This window comes from Schistocerca gregaria, chromosome 5, assembly GCF_023897955.1.
Source record: "Schistocerca gregaria isolate iqSchGreg1 chromosome 5, iqSchGreg1.2, whole genome shotgun sequence".
In the NCBI taxonomy this organism is placed as follows: Eukaryota; Metazoa; Arthropoda; class Insecta; order Orthoptera; family Acrididae; genus Schistocerca; species Schistocerca gregaria.
This window is the reverse complement of record NC_064924.1, coordinates 426,289,009-426,308,291: the sequence shown is the minus strand read 5'-3', so window position 1 is coordinate 426,308,291 and position 19,283 is coordinate 426,289,009.

Below are 19,283 nucleotides of genomic sequence, written 5' to 3'. Positions count from 1 at the left end.
CGGTATTGGCTTCCGGCACACTGCTTAGTATTTACAGTCGAGGTCTGCGCCCTGTATCAGGCCACGGCGTATATCCGGCGACACAGGCTTTTCAATTGCGTCCTCTGATCAGACTCTCAGCTCCCCTCAGTCTCTGTGCGCTGTACACCACCCATCCCTTACTGCAACGATTCCACGAAAACTATCACTTCCTCTTTTTTGATATAACCACTGTGCTGTTTATGTTGGTTCCTGATCATGTTGGTCTGCCACGAAACTAGGCTGCTGACGCTGCTGCCAAGGCTGCAGTCCTCGCACCTCACCCCACTAGTTTCTACACTCTGGAAATGGAAAAAAGAACACATTGACACCGGTGTGTCAGACCCACCATACTTGCTCCGGACACTGCGAGAGGGCTGTACAAGCAATGATCACACGCACGGCACAGCGAACACACCAGGAACCGCGGTGTTGGCCGTCGAATGGCGCTAGCTGCGCAGCATTTATGCACCGCCGCAGTCAGTGTCAGCCAGTTTGCCGTGGCATACGGAGCTCCGTCGCAGTCTTTAGCACTGGTGGCATGCTGCGACAGCGTGGACGTGAACCGTATGTGTAGTTGACGGACTTTGAGCGAGGGCGTATAGTGGGCATGCGGGAGGCCGGGTGGACGTACCGCCGAATTGCTCAACACGTGGGGCGTGAGGTCTCCACAGTACATCGATGTTGTCGCCAGTGGTCGGCGGAAGGTGCACGTGCCCTTCGACCTGGGACCGGACCGCAGCGACGCACGGATGCACGCCAATACCGTAGGATCCTACGCAGTGCCGTAGGGGACCGCACCGCCACTTCCCATCAAATTAGGGACACTGTTGCTCCTGGGGTATCGGCGACCGTCTCCACGAAGCTGGGCTACGGTCCCGCACACCGTTAGGCCGTCTTCCGCTCACGCCCCAACATCGTGTAGCCCGCCTCCAGTGGTTTCGCGACAGGCGTGAATGGAGGGACGAATGGAGACGTGTCGCCTTCAGCGATGAGAGTCGCTTCTGCCTTGGTGCCAATGATGATCGTATGCGTGTTTGGCGCCGTGCAGGTGAGCGCCACAATCAGGACTGCATACGACCGAGGCACACAGGGCCAACACCCGGCATCATGGTGTAGGGAGCGATCTGCTACACTGGCCATACACCTCTGGTGATCGTCGAGGGGACACTGAATAGTGCATGGTACATCCAAACCGTCATCGAACCCATCGTTCTAACATTCCTAGACCGGCAAGGGAACTTGCTGTTCCAACAGGACAATGCACGTCCGCATGTATCCCGTGCCACCCAACGTGCTCTAGAAGGTGTAAGTCAACTACCCTGGCCAGCAAGATCTCGGGATCTGTCCCCCATTGAGCATGTTTGGGACTGGATGAAGCGTCGTCTCACGCGGTCTGCACGTCCAGCACGAACGCTGGTCCAACTGAGGCGCCAGGTGGAAATGGCATGGCAAGCCGTTCAACAGGACTACATCCAGCATCTCTACGATCGTCTCCATGGGAGAATAGCAGCCTGCATTGCTGCGAATGGTGTATATACAGTATACTAGTGCCAACATTGTGCATGCTCTGTTGCCTGTGTCTATGTGCCTGTGGTTCTGTCAGTGTGATCATGTGATGTATCTGACCCCAGGAATGTGTCAATAAAGTTTCCCCTTCGTGGGACAATGAATTCACGGTGTTCTTATTTAATTTCCAGGAGTGTATATTGCCTCCGATGATCTCAGTGTTGCCGTCTGTCAGGAGGTGGTGTCACTTTGGCGTAGCCATTGGACCTCGCATAATGGAAATAAGCTGCAGATTATTAAGCCTGTCCCAGGTGCTTGGACGACATCCTCGTAGCCCTCCCGCCGGGAGGAAGTCATTTTAACTAGGTTGCGTATAGGGCACTGCCTTTCTAGCCACCGCCATTTGTCAGGTGGCGCTCCCTCATCTCTCTTAGCATACTGCGTCCAAGTTTTTACTGTCTGCCATTTCCTGATAGAATGCCCATGTTTTAACCTTTTACGTCCGCGCTGGGCTTTGCCGTCTTAGTTATCGGCCGATTTACAAAACGACGCGCAGTCTGTCGACCGCGTATTACTTTTTATCCGTCGTCGCGATATGGCGAAAGCAATTTAAGTTCTATCCTGGACCTCCGTTTCCTATGGTGTATTTTATAGCCCTTCCTCAAGGTCCTTGTTTTTAGCTGCCTTCTCTTACATCGATTGGGACTGACATGTAGTCGTTTTTTAACTCCCCTTTGTCTTCGTGTTGTATGTCTTTGAGTTGGGCTCGTATGACCCCTGGTGATTAGTGCGCCCTAAAAATGAAAGAATCACCAAGACAATTTCCATCAAGTCACAAAACTTTCTATCACCATGTGCACAGAAATCATGGAACCTTAATTGAAAGTATTTCAAAAAATACATAATGAATGTAGCAGAGTCCTTATCCAGAGAAAACCGTATTGTTTATATTGGACGACACTAGACAAAGGCTTGGTAAATAAAGGCATAATAACCAGAACAGTTCCTATGAACAAACGTCACTAGCTATCATTCACTATTTGGTTAAAATAACAGTCTAGATCGCAATGTACTTATTGTTATCGAATCTGTCTTCAACCTGAAGTTATCTTCTGATAATCTGAATATGACTTTAACGTAAAGTAGAGACCGGTCATAATAAACGAATATCGTTGCGATCTAGACTGTTAATTTAGCCAGATTATAGCACCAGATCACTGTTCTCCAATGGGAAATGTGATCTAAATTTGTTATTCACGCAACTACGATTACAGTAACCAGTGAACAGAACAAGTTCTTCTGAGTGAAAGGACCATACTAGTGATGCAAAACGATACCTAAGACAGCGGAGTTAACTTATACTAGGCTGTAAGAGTGCATATAATTCACATAATTGTCATTAAAAATCACAATAAAGCGAACAAAATTTGGGAGTAAAATGTTCCAATTCGAGAATAGAATGATCCATGTAATGATACCCAAAACAGCTGAATAATAAATGCTAGATCCTAGACCGCAGAAGCCACAGAAATCGCACTGAAAAAATCCCTCAGAGACAACATGAAACAATTAACTAATAACTAGACTCAGTTGTAGATTCGTCATATATCGCTAACCAGGTGGAACCAACTACACGTAGGTCACAGAATGAGAACTTCACTCTGCAGCGGAGTGTGCGCTGATATGAAACTGCCTGGCAGATTAAAACTGTGTGCCGGACCGAGACTCGAACTCGGGACCTTTGCCTTTCGCGGGCAAGTGCTCTACCAACTCAGTTAATCTGCCAGGAAGTTACACATATGTCAGTTAAAGGCAGAATCAGTATGCGGTCAATAGATACAGAATCAATGTCTATATATACTCCACAGCGCTAGTGCGTGTTCTATTCCCAGTAAGTATACAGCAGGGCGTGTAGCAGGCAGCCTTAAAAACAAACTAGCATTGGCCCTCGGGAAGCAAGTATGCCAGACACCACACTTGCACAGCCATTGTTGCTTTGGAGCCACGAAATTCTGTCCCGTGACTCACTCCATAGTTCGAGATTGTAGTAACCGACGTACGAAGTGGGGCGAGAGGCAAACAACAGATGTTACAGTGAGTAACCGTTCTGTCTGAAATTACTGTTTGGTAGGAGGATAAATTGACTGCTTCTCAAAAACTCTCAGAACTAAGAGACTGTTTTACATGGAAACACTAAACGCGAACACACTTCTGAATCCAGTAAATTGAAACAACTAATAAGGACAAATTCAATATCAAAATTCTGGCAACATAGTAAATACGGTTCTCAGACGTGAACCACTTTGACTTGGAAAACTACTCAACATACAAGGGGAAACCAGGGAGGAAGCTCAAACTATTCGGAACAGGATTTGCAGTACAATTCAACACTCAAGATACGATTGGGAAACAAAGCATATGCATTAATCAGTACACATGTCCCCACAAACAACTACAATAAGGAAGTACCACAGATGAATTAGATGAATTAGATGAATTCTATTTCTCGGAGGATCTGGAAGAAACCACCAAAAAAATCCGCACGAAGCAGGTGAAAGTATTACTAGGAGATTTTTATGTCCAAGTAGGCAGGGAAAGAAAATTCAAATAGACCACTGGAAAACACGCAGCCCACAAAGAGACAAACATGAAGGGAGATAACCTGATAAAACTTTTGCAGGAATTTGGACTTCAAATTCGTGTCTACGCAATTCCAGAAACCAGACGACTACGATCTTCTAAATCCCCAAACAATGTCCTAGATTAATTTCAGATAGACAACATTACGATAGGTATGAAAAATAGCAAAGACATTATGAATGTAAGAACAAGGAAAGAAGTTTTCAAATCAAATCATCACCTATTAAAAATTAAAGCAAAGCTTATACTAGGTAGACACATCAAGAGAACCAACAAATTTCCGAACGAATCCAGAATACCTACAATTAAACAAGAAAGGAAATAAAGAATAAATGAAGAAAATCGACCGTAACGACTAGGCAGAATTGTTAGAAGAAATTGAGGAACTGGCAAAATTTGTGCTACCAACGAGAAAAATGAAATACAGATGGTGGAACATGACATATGACAGAGCCTTGAAGGTAGAATAGAAGCCTGGAAGAAATCTGGAAGAAATCTAAGTCATAGAACATCGGAGAAATGGGAAGAATTCAGCAGGATACAGAAGAGCATTTGGAAAATATTCTATAGAACAAAAAATAGGTTATGAAAATAACGTATTGAAAGAGATAGAAAAGGACTTCAACCAAACCAACGCAGGAAATTTTTACAGAATATCCAGAGTCAATATGACAGAATGCCAACCACTGAGCCTATGCTTCCAAAGACCCGACAAAACACTGGAGACAAACCCGAAAAAGAATTGTGGAATATTAGCGCAACAGCTAGATATTCTACTAAACTGTGATAAACCGACGCAGATCCTACATCTCGAGAAGGCAGACTCCAAACCGCCAACAAACGTGAAGATTGTGAATATAAGAAAATCACTGAAAAATAACACAGCATCTGTAGAAGACGCACTGATTACGGAATATGGAAATTAGAACACGAGTGCATCACACCCAAAATACATACAATCATCGAAAACATCTTAAAGTTAGAGAAGGTGCCACAGGAATGGAAATAAGTGATAGTACACCCCCTTTACAAGAAAGGAGACAAAACAGACCCTAATAAGTGCAGAGGTATTTCACTGTGGATTGTGACATACAGAATTCTGTCAAAATCCTGTTAAATCGGGTAGAGCCTCAAATAGATTCCCGGGTAGGACAGTACAATGAGTGTTCAGAAATGGTCATCATGCAGTGAACAGATTTGGTGCCTGAGAACAGTATTAACAACAAAGCCCAGGAATACCACAATTACATTAGTCGACACTAAGGACGCCTACGACTCCATAGACAAACATGAAGTAATGAAGGTAAACAACCGAACCAGAAAGCTAATCAAGGAAACATTAACAAAAACAACAGACAAACTGATGTATGTAGGAGAGACCTCGGAACCTCTGGCTGTCAGGACAGGAGTGAGGAAGGGAGATGGTCTGTCACCCATTCCGGCCGTTGTGGCCGAGCGGTTCTAGGCGCTTCAGTCAGGAACCGCACGACCGCTACGAATCCCGCCTCGGGCGTGGATGTGTGTGATGTCCTTAGGTTAGTTAGGTTTAAGTAGTTCTAAGTTCTAGGGGACTGATGACCTCAGATGTTAAGTCCTATAGTGCTCAGAGCCATTTGAATTAATCACATTCAGTAGTTAGCTCCTTTAACGCTCTAGTTGACGGGAATCCCACACTAGCCTTCATTTCGATCACATCATCCAATGATCATTCTTTGTTCCTTCAGCACCGTTCTTCCAGGGCAGACTTAGAGTACACAAAGACAACATTGGCCAGTCATTTATGCTGCATTTGGCACGTCTCTCGTGTCGACAGCAGCCAACCGCTACTCGAATCCATAGGCAGACACTAAAGGAGCGGCTGTCCAACACACATCCCGACACCTGCGGCCGCTAGCTTCTTGATTCCGGGTGGCGTTGGCGCGGCTCCGCTCTTGATACCTTCTGTCCCCTTGCAAAACGAGAAAACTGCAGAGTGGAGGCGGAACTTTCTCTGTGCCGTGAAATCACGGCACAGGGTTTATGCTGGATGAACAGCAATGTTAATGTTCTAGTAGTTACGCTGATTTTCTAGGATAAATGTATTTCATGTGTTGGAGTTAATGAGATTATTAGTCAACGCAAGCCTAACCCCAATACAGTAGACGTTGTTACAGGGCAAAAGAAGGGAAAGAGCAAATTTACAATATGTCACTATGTACTGTTTCTCATCAGACATGCGCCACACACATTTGCTGACTTTGTTTATTAGCTCGTTACGTTTACCCAGGTAAACTGTTTTTGGAAGTATGGGGAAACGAACCATACCATGGGTAATATATTTCCTGCACCCGTGAATCACTTACATTGTCAACCTGTCCTACTTGTATTCCTAGTCCTCTACAATGTTATGAATTATTTCAACACACCCCTCAGTATCAGGGTACACAACTCTATCGAGAATACACCGCTTTTTCAGACAGAAGTGTACTTCCCTTTTTCAAGCAGTTACATCAGAAATTTGAATAGTTATGTCTGGAAAAGACAAGTACACTAGCTTCCGATTCTAGTAACTGAAATCTGAGGCAGAAGAATACAATTAATTTTCACACTGCCAAATCCTGAAAGTGGGCGCTATTAAGGTACTTGAAAACTGGACTTCATGCGTTTTGAACTTGAAACAGATTGCTGTCTTATGGAGAACAGTGGAATTCCGTGTTACCATAAAAAAAGCTATGTTCAGTGCATTGGGGTGCTTCATCTTGATCTAGCCAAGAAGTCTTAGTTATAAATTAAGAATATTTGAGAAAAATGTAATTTAATATTGATAGTAAACGCTCTTGGTTACAAATGTGGGATTTTTTATTGGGCTTCATTTCGGGCGCAGACTATGTTGATGTTGTGGACTTCAGTCCCAAGAGTGGTTTGATGCATCTCACTATGCTACTCTATCCTGTGCAAGCTTCTTCATCTCCCAGTACAGACTGCAGCCTACATCCGTCTGAATCTGCGTAGTGTATTCATCTCTTGGCCTCCCGCAACAATTTTTACCGTCCACGCTCCCCTCCAGTGCTAAATTTGTAATCCTCTGATGCCTCAGAACATGTCCTACCAACCGATCCCTTCTTCTGGTCAAGTTGTGCCACAAACTTCTCTTCTCTCCAATTCTATTCAATACCTCCTCATTCGTTATGTCATCTACCCATATAATCTTCAGCATTCTTCTAAAGCTTCTATTCTCTTCTTGTCCAAACTATTTATAGTCCATGTTTCAATTCCATACATGGATACACTCCATACAAATACTTTCAGAAACGACTTCCTGACACTTAAATCTATACTCGATGTTAACAAAGTGCTCTTCTTCAGAAACGCTTTCCTTGCCATTGCCAGACTACATTTTATTTCATCTCTACTTCGACCATCATCATTTACTTTGCTCCCCAAATAGCAAGACTCCTTTACTATTTTAAGTGTCTCATTTCCTAGTCTAATCCCCTCAGAATCACCCGAATCGACTACATTCCATTATCCTCCTTTTGCTTTTGTTGATGTTCATCTTATACCCTCCTTTCAAGGCACTGTCCATTCCCTTCATCTGCCCTTCCAAGTCCTTCGCTGTCTCTGACAGAATTATGTTATCGGCGAACCACAAAGTTTTTATTTCTTCTCCTTGGATTTTAATACCTACTCCTAATTTTTCTTTTGTTTCCTTTACTGCTTGCTCAATATTGATTGAATAGCAACGGGGAGAAGCTATAACCCTGTCTCACTCCCTTCCCAACCACTGCTTGCCTTTCATGCCCCTCGACTGTTGTAACTGCCATCTGCTTTCTTTACAAGTTGTAAATAGCCTTTCCCTCCCTGTATTTTACCCCTGCCACCTTCAGAATTTGAAAGACAGTATTCCAGTCAACATTGTCAAAAGCTTTCTCTAAGTCTACAAATGGTAGAAACGTAGGTTTGCCTTTCCTTAATCTTCTAAGGTAAGTCGTAGGGTCAGTATTGCCTCACATGTTCCAATATTTCTGCGGAATCCAAACTGATCTTCCGAGACGTCGGCTTCTACCTGTTTTTCCCTTAGTCTGTAAAGAATTCGAGTTAGTATTCTGCAGCTGTGACTTATTAAATTGATAGTTCAGTAATTTTCACATCTGTCAACACCTGCTTTCTTTCGAATTGGAATTATTATATTCTTCTTGAAGTCTGACGTTATTTCGTCTGTCTCCATACATCTTGCTCACAAGATGGTGGTTTTGTCAGGACTGGATCTCCCAAGGCCGTCAGTAGTTCTAATGGAATGTCATCTACTACCGGAGCTCTGTTGCGACTCGGGTCTTTCAGTGCTCTGTCAAACTCTTTACGCAGTATCATAGCTCTCATTCCATTTTCATCGACATCCTCTTCCACTTCCGTAATATTGTTCTCAAGAACATCGCCCCTGTATAGACCCTCTATATACTCCTTCCATTTTTCTGCTTTCCCTTCTTTGCTTGGAACTGGGTTTCCATCTGAGCTCTTGATATTGATGCATGTGGTTCACTTTTCTCCAAAGGTCTCTTTAATTTTCCTGTAGGCAGTATCTCTTACCCCTCATGAGATAAGCCTCTGCATCCTTGCATCTGTCCTCTAGCCATCCCTGCGTAGCCATTTTGCACTTCCTGTCGATCTCGTTTTTGAGACGTTTGTATTCCTTTTTGCCTGCTTCACTTACTGCATTTTTGTATTTTCTCCTTTCATCAATTAAATTCAGTGTCTCTTCTGTTATCCATGGATTTCTACTAGCCCTAGTCTTTTTACCTACTTCTCTTCTGCTGCTTTCACTATTTCATTCCTCAAAGCTACCCATTCTTCTTCTACTGTATTTCTTTCCCCCAATCCTGTCAATTGTTCCCTTATGCTTTCCCTGAAACTCTGTACAACCTATGGTTTAGTCAGTTTATCCAGGTCCTATCTCCTTAAACTCCCATATTTTGGCAGTTTCTTCATTTCTAATCTACAGTTCATAACCAATAGATTGTGGTCAGAGTCCGCATCTGCCGCTGGAAATGTCTTACAAATTAAAACCTGATTCCTGAATCTCTGACTTACCATTATATAATCTATCTGAAACCTTCTAGTATCTCCAGGGTTCTTCCATGTATACAGCCTTCTTTCATGATTCTTGAACTAAGTGTTACCTAAGATTAAGTTATGCTCTGTGCAAAATTCTGCCAGGCGGCTTCCTCTTTAGTTTCTTAGCCCCAATCCATATTAACCTATTACATTTCCTTGTCTTCCTTTTCCTACTTTTGAATTCCAGTCACACAATGACTATTAAATTTTCGTCTCCCTTCACTACCTGAACAATTTCTTTTATTTCATCATACATGTCATCAATTTCTCAATCTGCAGAGCTAGTTTGCCTATAAACTTGTACTACTGTGGTAGGCATGCGCTTCGTATTTATCTTGGCCACAATAATGTGTTCACTGTGCTGTTTGTAGTAGCTTACCCGCATTCGTATTTTTTTTATTCATTATGAAACCTACTCCTGCATTAGCCCTATTTGAATTTGTATTTATAACCCTGTATTCACCTGACCAGAGGTTTTGTTCCTCCTGCCACCGAACTTCACTAATTCCCACTATATCTAACTTTAACCTATCTATTGCCCTTTTTAAATTTTCTAACCTACCTGCCCGATTAAGGGATCTGACATTCCACGCTCCGATCCGTAGAACGCCAGTTTTTTCTCCTGATAACGACGTCCTCCTGAGTTGTCCCCGCCCGGATATCCGAATGGGGGACTATTTTACCTCCGGAATATTTTACCCAAGAAGACCCCATCATCATTTAATCATACAGTAAAGCTGCATGCCCTCGCCTCGGGAAATATGGTGAAGAAATTAGTTAATAATGTAGTGACTAAATTTGTTAGCTGTAGGGTAATAACACTTGAGATTGGCAGTTGAAATTGTTTTAATAAATAAAGCGATTAGATGTGCAAGCTGCAATGGGTCATTAAAACCGTGGTATTTGCTTAAAATTGCACTATGGCTGGTTGATTTAAATTAGTAATTACTAAACACAATTACAAAACAATTTACATATTTAGATTACTATGGTTAAATTATAGCGCAACGATTAAAGTATTTTCACCGAAAGCACGGATAGCACAACCGCCAAGGTAACTGGGTGGGAATCGGAGAAGTTGGGTTCGATTCTCGAAGAAACCTAGCGGGTGTTATTCTTTTCGTTTGTATTTTTCCATATCTCAATTGATGGGGATAGGAGGGTTGATAAGGTAAGTAATTCAATAAGAAATAATAATAATAAGGTAGGCAAATAAATTCCTCAAACCTCTTTGGACAGTAGACAACTACAATGTTACTCCAGGTCACCGTGCAATGGCTATTCCAGCCTTGTTTCGTGTCCTCGCTTTTCTTCGAACAACTAGTTGGATGGTACTTGTCATATAAACATTCGAAACAAATACACTCACTGCACCAAGCACATCTAATGAATGCAATATTTCGACAGCTACACTTTTCCTCCCCCCACTGTTTCTTCCGAACAGTCGGCGGAAAACAAAGTTGGTTTACATTTAAAAATATGTGTTTTCGGGAATTAATTTTGATGCTTACCACGCATACAATATTATTGCCTGAAAAATCGGTGCTGAAAGTTGGTTATGAATTACGCTGTGAATAGTTGTTGCATTCGTGCGATTGTGCAATTCCCGCTTGGTTTCTAGAAGCACACTGCAATTCTGAATTCTGGAAATAGTTTTTAACCTGGAAATGGAAATAAATATCACACGGCTGGCGGTTTGCGGTTTGGCAGTATTACTTCCACTGTGCCGTCGGCTGACCCTTGCTATCTATAAACATTATGTCATACATAGTAGTATTAGTTTGTCCACTCCAGGAATCCAATATTAGACAAAACTTGTTATCAGAAACGTATGGTTTTAAAACATTCTCAAGAAATGATCTGTAATTCGCATTCGTCAGTTTCCCGGATTTGGAGCAGGTAGTGTAAACATTTTTCAACGAGTCGGTTAAACTATTGACCTCTTCTATAACCCGAGGACCAAATGTAACATTCGTTTCTTGTAAACACAGGAAAACCTTCGGCAACATTTTTCCAGAGGCTGTGATGGCATACTGCGCCGTGTACCAATGTGTTAATTTGTTTATACTACCAACTGCGACAAGGATTAATTTTTCTCCTTTACGCGTAGAATGTTCACCCGATTCTCGCATCCTGATTGATCGATGTTGATCACGTAATCACATTTAAAACCAGTCATAAGTGACGCCGTTGGCGTGCTGAAAAGAGCCGCCACTTTCTGTATACTATAGTTTGTACCTCCTTATAAGAGACGTGTTTAGTGACGTGCCGTTGACGAATTTTTTTACTCCGATTTGAAATTTCTTGCCCGAGATAATGATGCAGCAAACATAAAATCCTTGTTGGCCGCATATTGAAACGCTGCACCTGCAGCCCACTTCTGAAGTATTCTCGTTGTTACATTTTCGTTACGACAACGAAATTCGACAAATCGGTCGTATGTCCACTTATTTATCGGCTGGTATTTGTCGTATCTTGTCCCTCATTTAACGATATCACTTTCCCACAATTTCAAGTCCTTCTTCCTTTTCAGGGCTTTTGTTGCTCCATTCTTTTGCAGTGTTTGTAAGTTCAAATTTGGATGATTCCTGGCTATCGCTACCGTCTTTACTTTTACTTCAAGGGGTATAGTCAGTCGTTTAGTAACCGGCTCGCAATACTCATCGGGAACAGATGAAGCACATATTCCCAGTGACGTGGAGATTTCCAAAGTGTTATGACCATTTTGTGATTCACTAGTCGGGACATCGTCCACTGAATCACCTTCTGCTTCGTCTTCATGGTATAGTACTTCAGTATTAACAAAAGTCATTTCCTTCATCGGCTCCAAAAATCGCTCGACGATAGCCGCTCCTATCAATCTGTAAATCCGAGAAACAGAACCGCCTGCTTCCGGTAGTGCATTGATAATGCATCTGTCTTCCAACACCTTTGCATACCAAAACACAGCCGGTAACTTCCGGCTTGCCATCGTCTGTGAAAGGCTCCCAACTATACATTACAGCGCTAGTCGAAGGGTGTACGTCCTCCATTATTCATATTACGCACCTGAAAGATATGACACAACAAACAATAACTAGTTTACAGACGAGCTAATTACTACGGACTACATACAGTACTCGTCATATGTTACTTACGGAAGAACACTGGATTCTTTCACAAAACGTATTTCATTCGGTGCATTAACGATGGAAAAATAACTACATGTATATGCGAGGTTCGCAGCAGCCTAATGACGGAAAACAACTCTTTCCGATTGACTTCTACAAGGCTCATGCTGGACACCTTCACTCTTCCGGGTTCACAATTATGATATGACGAAGAGGCAACCGGGACAACATAAATCTCCCCACATGTATTCTGCCCCGTGCCTCGCTGTAAACAAGCGTCGCGCGGTTGGCTATCAGTGATCCAGCGTGAGGAATTCGCAGCACTCTTACTCGGAGTTGTTTTCATGTGACAAGGCTTAAAAGTTTACTACTTTCCTAACTCACGGCGTTTCGGAAATTAGTTTGCCTACCTTATTATTAGCATTCCTTATTTATTTGCTTACCTTATTAACCCTCCTATCCCTGTCAATTGAGATATGGAAAAATACAAACGAAAAGAATAACATCCACTGGTTTCTTCGAGATTCGAATTTGGATTTTCCGATTCCCAGCCAGTTTCCGTGCCGTTGCGCTATCGGCACTGTCGGCTAAAAGCGTATACCATGTGGGTGCAGAAACGGCAGTTGTAAAAGTTCCTTTCCCCGATTTCTGGAAAAAATTGAGTTTGCGGACCACATACCTGATGATGAAAAATGCTCCATTTACAACTATCTGTCGATCCCTTCAATTTTGAGTCGATTGCTCCTCATACATAACCTTCAGGGCTGATTTTCTCAAAAACGCATGAGTGTTGACTCAAAATATCTTAGATTCCTTCGTTTTAGGTTGTACACAAGCGACCTGCCAAATTTCAACCATATCGGTTGGCCGTGTCAGGCCTTTCCCTTGTCAGTGGTAAGCGATGCTTGATTTGCTATAGAGACACCACTGGACAGTGAATGACTGGATTTGATTTGGAGTGATGAGTCATCCGATGGAAGAGTGTGGTTTGGCGAATTCATGGAGGATGTTATCTATTATCAAATTCAGTGCAACCGTGAGGTGCAGTGAAGGTAATGTTATGATACGGGGATGTTGTTCGTGGTTATGCTGTGGCCTCTTTACTGTCCTTAAGAAAATGCTAAATTCAGGATTAAAGAACATATGTTACAGGATCGAGTACTGCATATATGTACCCTCTTATAAAGCACCATTTGCGTGGCCATCTTTTGTGGACCACAGCATTACTGAAATGAACTAGCCCGCCCAGGGTCCCGATCTGAACCCAATGGAGCACTTTCCTGAACAGTCTGAACGCCGATTTCGCTTCAGATCCCAGTGTCTAACATCACCATCTTCTCCGGTTTCGACTCATAAGGAAGAATGGGGTGCCATTCCCCCCACAGACATACAACTGAGTTCAAGCCGTCATAAAGGTGAAGCGTGGGGGCACACTCAAGGGTGATAATTATTGAACTATATAAAATAAAATCGTCATAACCTCTGAACTGTTTGAGTTAGTACGTTCAAACTGCACGGTTGACCACGAGCCATGATGGGAATTAGTATGCGCGGTATGGTATGGTTTGGTTTAGCGACGAAACCCACTTTCATTTGTATGGGTTCGTCATCAATAAACAGAACTGTCTCCGTTGGGGCACTGAGAATGCGCATTTCGCGATCGAGAAGTTTCTTCACCCTCAATTGGTGACTGTGTTGTGTGCAATGTCCAGTCACGGAATTATCAGTGCGATATTCCTTGATGGCATACTGACTACTGAACGGTACGTAAACGTTTTGAAAGATGATTTTTATCCCGATTATCGAAAGTGAACCTGATTTCGCCAAGACGTGATTCATGCAAGACAGAGTTCGGCGCCATCGAAGCAGGAGTGTTTGATATCTTGGAGCGGCACTTTGGGGACCGCATTCTGTCTCTGGGATACGCAGAGGCCACTGACATGGGCCTCGAATGGTCGATATATTCTCCGGATCTGAACGCGACTCCTTGTTGTGGGGCTTTATTAAAGGCAAGATGTACAGCAATAAATCCACTGCTGAGCCGAAAACAGCCATTCAGAAGTTCATCGACAACATCGATGTTCCGACACTTCAGCGGGTTATGCATAATTTCACTATTCGTCTGTGCCATATCACCGCAAATGTCCGCCCCTTGGTAGCTGAGCCGTCAGCGTGGCAGAATCGATCCTAAGGGCCAGGGTTCGATTCCCGGCTGGGTCGGAGATTTTCTCCGCTCAGGGACTGGGTGTTGTGTTGTCCTAATCGTCATCATTTCATCCTCATCGACGTGCAAGTCGCCGAAGTGGCGTCACATCGAAAGACTTGCACCTGGTGAACGGACTACCAGACGGGAGGCCCTAGTCACACGACATCACAAATGATGGCAGGCATGTCGAACATGGCATAACCTAAATCCGAATATCTGAAGCGACGTTTAAACGTTGAATAAAGTGTGCGCTAGCCGTAGTTAGCAATTAATTTACGTTTTTTTCCACATACTTCAATAATTGTCACCCTGCATATTCATGTCCATTAATAGGCGTAGTGCTACATTTGATCAGAGAGTGGTTTAAATAACAAAAAATCTGATTGCACAGTCAATAAATCAGGTGACTGGTTTGTGGTGATACAGATGCCTGCTTTCGGCGCTGCTTGGAGTCGTGAAGGCGTAGCATGCATGGAGGATGTTTCTTGCATCGGTACGGGACGCGACGCGACGCGAATAGCGCGCGCGTCTCGGGCCGTGACTTGCGCCTCCGAGGCGTTCAGTGGCGCCTTTGTGAAAATACGGGGCACGCTCGTTTTGGCTGCGAGTCTGCCTTTTGTTGTGCCGCTCCGCCCGCACACGCGAATGTATTGTGCGGCGACAAAAACTGTCGTAGCCGCGAAGACTCTCTGCGCTGGCTTCCCGCGAGATGAAAACGCAGATGAAAGCTCGGCGGCGCGGCCGTTGAGGAGGCATCTCGCCTCACACAGTGTGCTCCCAGGTCGCAGGGAAGCGGCGGGCGCAGAAAGCAGAACGGGCCGAGGCGCGCCTGCGGGCTGCGGGGAGCAGGTTCGCTTTCTCCACTCCTCGAGTGTCTTCCGCGAAAATACCGGCCCCTCTGTCACGTCTTCGTGCTGCTCAATCTCTGTACGATAAAGAAGGGCATTCGCTAGAAATAACTCGAGCGTGGATGCTGCCGTGGTAGGGACAGGGTTTACGCTTTCGGAAGGAGAGGAACGCAGTAGAAATTATCTCCATACCACCCCACTAAGTTACACTTAACGTGGTTCTCGAAGATTCATAATTCAAATTCCTCGCTGCCTCCATCGACAATGATTCTGCTGGTTTCCTTCACTGTGATTTCTTGTAAGATTTCTGCTAGGTTTGCAAAAACGAATTACTTCTGGAAGTAACTCCGAATATGCTCTGAACTAAGAAAAATGTCCTCACACACAATGTTTAGAACTACGAAACAAACAATGCTCATGCTCATAAATTAAGGATAATTGCAGAATGTGGTGCCACACAAAGTGGCAGTACACAAAACTGGCTCTAATAGCATAGGCACATAGGGAGAACACAAGACACAGATCTATAAGTCCACGGTATCGGTGATAAGTTTAGAAAACCGTCCTGAAACACATGTGCTGCAAAACGGCTCTGTTTCCTGCGCATGTACGCCGACATCAATATGGGATTTGGTGGTCAAGCAGCTTCTGGGGTATAGCCTCCCATCCTTGCACCAGTGCCTGTCGGTGCTCCTGAAGTGCCCTTGGTGTTGGAAGAAATGCAGCCATACATCGACCGAGAGCATCCCAGACGTGCTCGATGGGGTTTAGGTCTGGAGAAGAGGCAGGACACTGGATTCGCCTGATATCTTCTGCTTCAAGGTACTCCTCCACGATGGAAGCTCGGTAGGGCCGTGAGTTATCATCCATCAGGAGGAAGGTGGGATCCACTGCACCCCTGAAAAGGTGGACATATCGGTGCAAAATGACGTGGCGATACACCTGACCTGTTGCAGTTCCTCTGTCAAAGACATGCACGGCTGTACGTGCACCAATTATAATCCCACCCAACATCATCAAACCACGACCTCCATACAGTTCCCGTTCAACGACATCAAGAGGTTGGTATCTGGTTCCTGGTTCACGCCAGATGAAAACCCGGCGAGAATCACTGTTCATACTATACCTTGACTCGTCCGTGGACATAACCTGGGACCACTGTCCCAGTCATGTACTGTGTTCTTGACACGAGGCTTTACGGTCTCTCCTGTGGCCAAGGGTCAGTGGAATGCACGCTGCAGGTCTCCGGGATAAGGAACCACGTCTGTTCAGTCGTCTGTAGGCTGTGTGCCTGGAGACGGCTGTTCCAGTGGCTGCGGTAAGATACCGAGCAACGCTAGCTGCAGTAGTGAGTGGCCGTCTGCGGGTACTGATGGTGAGATGTCTGTCTTCTTGTGGTGTTGAACACTGTGGACGTCTCGTACTGTAGCGCCTGGACACGTTTCCGGTCTGCAGGAATCGTTTCCATTATCTTGAGATTACGCTTTGTGGCACACGGAGGGCCCGTGCTACAATTTGCTGTGTTCGACCACCTTCCAGTCGCCCTAGTATTCTACCCCTCATAACGTCATCAATATGTGTCGTTTGAGCCATTTTCAGCACTTCTGGAAACGTCTGCACACTTACTCGCTGCACCGTACTCTTGACATGCACCAACACACCTCTGCGTATGTGGACTGCTGCCAGCGCTACCGTGCAACGACCGCAGGTCAAATGCACCGCATGGTCATACCTCGAGGTGATTTAAACCTGCAAACCGCCCAGCAGAGCGTTGTTTCAACATGTATCAGCATTACCCTTAATTTATGAGCATGAGAGTAGTAACGTGATCTGACTGCGAAAATGTTGTAGCACATTACCTGCACAGAGAGCTGTACTTAACATTACGGTTTTTTTAATGGAATAGGAAAATAAGATTGAATTTACGTTAATCTGAGTAATCGCAGCAAATATCACACCAAGCATGAAGAGTGTAATGGAAGCTAGCTGCTGTATGAAGTGATATGGGAATGTGGATCCAATGCCGTAACGGATCACAGATAGAATTATTTGAATACACATTTTTCTGTAGAACAAAAAGCTGCAGCACTGTCTTCTGCCTCAGAACTGAACCTTTCATACTAAAAAATCGTGCTCATAACGTGAAGTACACAATTTTCAGAAATTGATGATAGTCTTGTTGTTAATTGCAATAAGATGTAAAGTACTTGCTGTTACTTCACCTGTCTGTCTGAGGTAAGTATAACAACACTATCGTTACCTCAGTTATTGTTAGCAACGTGGAGCTAAGTATAAATCAGCTACACAGTTGATCTTAGCACTGTCTAAAAATTTAATGAACAACGGAAATTTTTATAACTGAGTCTACTGTACAGCCTTACAGTGTTTTGGCTGGAATTTGATTACTTTCATGAAACTGAATTTAGTGTCCCACGTGTGTTAAATATCATTCATGCTCCATCCAAAGAACTTTGCTATATTGGAATGATTATAAAGCGCCATCCTCTTCGTGTGGAGAAGTACGTTGGAAATCCTGTAAAGAAATTAATCTACTCTTTTGTTACTTATGACTTGTGCTGAACCGCATCGTTTCTGTGTGTTTGGTAATTATTTGTCCAAGGATTCGGTTTGAAAATATAAGAAATATCTATAATGATGTATTTTTTTTATTCTCTTTATGCTTTCATTTTAGTAATCACACCAACCATCAACAGATGCTTTGTTACCTGATTGCATTATGTTTCTGTTTTACATCTATATCACACTTCGCAAGTCACCTATGTGGCGGATGGTAGTTCTGGTACTAATAACTGACCCCCGTCCCCCATCCTGTTCCATTCTCGAATTGTGCGTGGGAAGAATGATTGTCGTTAAGTGTATGTATTAGCTCCAATTTCTCGAATTTTCTCGTCGTGCTAGTTATGCGACATGGATGTGGGAGGAAGTAGTACGTTGTAAGACTCTCCCGGAAAGCGCTCTCTCGAAATGTCAACAGTAATCCTCTCCGTGATACACAACGACTCTGTTGCAACGTCTGCCAGTGGAATCTGTTGAACATCTCCGTAACGCTCTCTCGCCGACTAAACGATCTCGTGAATAGCGCCCCTCTTCGATGGATCTCTCTCTCTCTCTCTCTCTCTCTCTCTCTCTCTCTCTCTCTCTCTCTCCTACCAGTCTTATCTGGTTGTTGAGCAGTACTCAAAAGTTGGTCGAAAACAGCCTTGTAAGTCACGTCCTTCATGGATAAGTTACAATTTCTTAAGATTCTTCCGATGAATCTGTGTAACATCCACTTTTCCTACTATTTGTTTTATGTGGTCATTCCACTACAGGTCGCACTGGGTAGTTACTGATAAATTTTTCACGGTAGATAAAGTTTCCAGCAGTTTTTCACAGCAGTGCCTTTCTTCTCGTATATATGCGCAGTAACTTACATTTATTTACGTTCACAGCCAACTGTCACACACTGCATCAGTCATGAATCCTTTGTAGGGGCCAATCTATACTCTCTTCTGTCGTTGCTGCTTTGTTACAGACAACCACATGATCTGCGAAAAGTCTTAACGGTATCTGACGCTTTCTGCTAAATCATTTGTATTCACCGTAAACGCCAGCCGGAGTGGCCGAGCGGTTCTAGGCGCTACAGTCTGGAACCGCGTGATCGCTACGGTCGCAGGTTCGAATCCTGCCTCGGTTATGGATGTGTGTGATGTCCTTAGGTTATTTACGTCTAAGTAGTTCTAAGTTCTAGGGGACTGATGGCCGTAAACATTAACGCTGCTAAAACATTTTCTTGAAGTATTCCGGAGATTATCCTCGCGTCTGTCGATTTTTTCCCATTAAGAGTGACGTATAGAGTAA